The following is a 3298-nucleotide window of genomic DNA, read 5'->3' on the forward strand; positions in this document are numbered from 1 at the left end:
GGATGCCATCCAGAGGGACCTTGACAGGCTTGAGAGGTGGGCCCGCGTGAACCTCATGAAGTTCAACAAGGCCAAGTGCAAGGTCTTGCATATGGGCTGGGGCAATCCCAAGCACAAATACAGGCTGGGCAGAGAATGGATTGAGAGCAGCCCTGAGGAGGAGGACTTAGGGGTGTTGGTTGATGAAAAGCTCAACATGATCCGGCAACGTGCGCTTGCAGCCCAGAAAACCAACTGTATCCTGGGCTGCATCAAAAGAAGCGTGACCAGCAGGTCAAAGGAGGTGATTCTGCCCCTCTACTCTGCTCTCATGAGACCCCACCTGGAGTACTGTGTTCACAAAGATGATCAGAGGGCTGGAGCACCTCTCCTATGAAGACAGGCTGAGAGAGTTGGGGTTGTTCAGCCTGGAGAAGAGAAGGCTCCAGGGAGACCTTATAGCAGCCTTCCAGTACCTGAAGGGGGCCTACAAGCAAGCTGGAGAGGGACTTTTTACAAGGGCATGTAGTGATAGGACAAGGGGTAATGGCTTTAAACTTGAAAGAGGGTAGATTTAGATTAGATACAAGGAAGAAATTCTTCATTATAAGGACGGTGAGGCACTGGAACAGGTTGCCCAGAGAAGTTGTGGATGCCCCATCCCTGGAAGTGTTCAAGGCCAGGTTGGATGAGGCTTCGAGCAACCTGGTCTAGTGGAAGGAGTCCCTTGCCGATGGTGGCGAGGTTGGAACTAGATGATCTTTAAGGATCCTTCCAACTCAAACCATTCTATGATTTACATTACAGAGAGTTGTTCAGGGAATGTAAGAGCACCAGTTCCTACATCTACATCAAAGAAAGGTCAGAAAGCTCTGCATGAAAAGAGTGCCCATCCTGTCCTGATGCTACTGATTTTTCCATCTCTGATGTCCAATATACACACATACCACACACGGAAAACACATGCTACCAGTGGAAGAACTTCTCTCAGGTCTTCCCAAAGCACTTGTGCTACTATTACAGTCCAATATCTTTATAGCAAAGTTGAATTATATTACGGGACATCTGAACAGAAAGTTTTCATCTTTGTCCAATGTTTTATCACATCTATGTACAAGAAGTTACAGACATTTTGCTCCTAAAATTAGAAATAGCACTGTAGCATGAGTACTTCCCACAAATTTCACAGGTAAGAAAGGAACACTGCTAGTTACTGCTCTACTTTTCTGCAGTTCGCTATTTCTAGTAAGTTTTGAAAGTATTCTTTAAATGAGCAGTGTTCCTTTACTCCAGTGCTGTAGGGCATTTCTTGATAATCAGGAGGAAGTAGGAGAAATGAAATGAGTGTTACTTTCAGCAAAAGCTGAGTCACAGTTACACTTTGCTACACAACACCCTGCCCTTTGTGCCCTTCTGCTTACAGGCTGCAGCAACCTTCAGCTGTCTACAAGTTGAAAGTCATGTTCAGAAACCAAAAAATGGTATCAGCAACTTTTGTAACATGTCACATGGATCTGTGAGCATGATTTTGGGAAAGTTCCAAGCTTAGAAAATGTTGCTCCTATTATTCCAATTATGTGGCAAGAACTTTTTGTTTACACGGTTTATTTGTAATACTGTGTAGGATTGGGGGTTTCAGCCTAAAAATAAAAATGAGATATTGCTGGAAACTGAGTAACAGTGACAATGGCCACTAATGGTCCTCCATTATGTGTGGGTGCATATTAGGAACTGCAGAGAATTAATCAACACACGCTTATTATGTCATACGGTGATCAACTACTCAAAGTCAATGGAGAAACTTGTGCTGCTTTCAATAGCATTTGGATCAAACAGGCCATGATGCAAAAACAACCCAACCCCAAAACAGCTGATATCGAACCTGTGGGTACATGCTAAATAAGGACAACTGAAGTTCCCAAACTGACATATTGTCTGTGAACAGTCAGATTCCCAGACCTCTGAGCACTCACAAATAAAGTCAACTGCCAGTAAATCTGGCAGCTGTTGCAGCTTCATGATGGTTAGAGTTTATATACCCAGGCTTTGCAAACAATGCTAGAAACCCTCATCACTGTTGGAGACCTGTTAATGCATCTGCTAATACCTATGGCTTATTCACTCAGCAAACTGATGTTATTTAAGATGCTCTTGCCTTTCTGCAAGAGGTTAACATCACCAAGCAGTTAGAGGAAAAAAAAAATGTATGAGCAAACCTAAAAAAACCCAGCCTCAACCGTTTGCTAAATGAACATATCCTTTGTGCAGCTGAACTACATTGACAAAGCTATACAAGCACATAAATGCCTAACTGCATTTTTGTACTACATTTTACATATCTATAGTTCAGTGTATAGAGTTAAGTTATTATTACACTTTTATGGCCAGTTTATATTCTTACCGAATTTATCTTAATGGAATAATGTAAGCATATTGTACAAAGTGTTCTTTGCCTCCATCTTCTTCTAAACCAGAACTTCCCAGTTTCAGAAATGTTAAAGATAGGTTTGTAACATGCAATATGAGCTTGTATATTGTCTCAGCCATAGTTCCAATGCGAACTCAACTAATCACAACAGCACTGTGCCACATCAAAAACCCAGACTAGACACTATGCCATGACATATGGCTACCACGAGCTTGTTCAGAACTTGGGTATCTCTGCATGTGCACGACTAGATGGTATAGACATCCATAGTGTATTTCAGAAAAGGACCCAGCTGATCTCTGTAAAGTTGGTTCCAATCTGCACCCATCTGTACACAGTGAAACATTATGTACAACTCATACCCTGTATTATCAGAAAGTGAACTAATATTCAGCATCCTAAAATGGAAGTTCTCAGAAAGCAGATACAAGCAGGAAGGACATACTGTCATATCTGAATGTTATGCAATACTTCACTAACACAATTCTCAGCATAACTCTCAAAACCTCAGGTCATCTCCAGCATCAGATGTTATCAGACTTCTTTGTAAACCATTAAGCTCTGGAGAAAAGGTGTCCGAAGATATCCCAAAAAGGACACAAGTGGCTTTCAGCATCTTCTCTACATATTGTATCATACAATGAAAACAAAAGGAGACTGTGAAGAAAGGGTAGAAAATGTTTCTTCCTCTGTGTGACTGCTCTCCTTTAATTTACTGCATTCTGTTATAAACTTATAATCCAATTCTGTGAGAAATAAATGCTCTTTTATGGATCTAAGTATTTAGCAAAACCAGGCAAAGACCATGAGAGAGTCATCTTCCTAATCATATTAACAGCAAAACTCCTGTGATTGAATGAATCAAGAGTTAACATTACAACACATTAAAAG

Source organism: Pygoscelis adeliae, unplaced genomic scaffold (assembly GCF_000699105.1).
Source record: "Pygoscelis adeliae isolate BGI_AS28 unplaced genomic scaffold, ASM69910v1 Scaffold308, whole genome shotgun sequence".
Classification (NCBI taxonomy): domain Eukaryota; kingdom Metazoa; phylum Chordata; class Aves; order Sphenisciformes; family Spheniscidae; genus Pygoscelis; species Pygoscelis adeliae.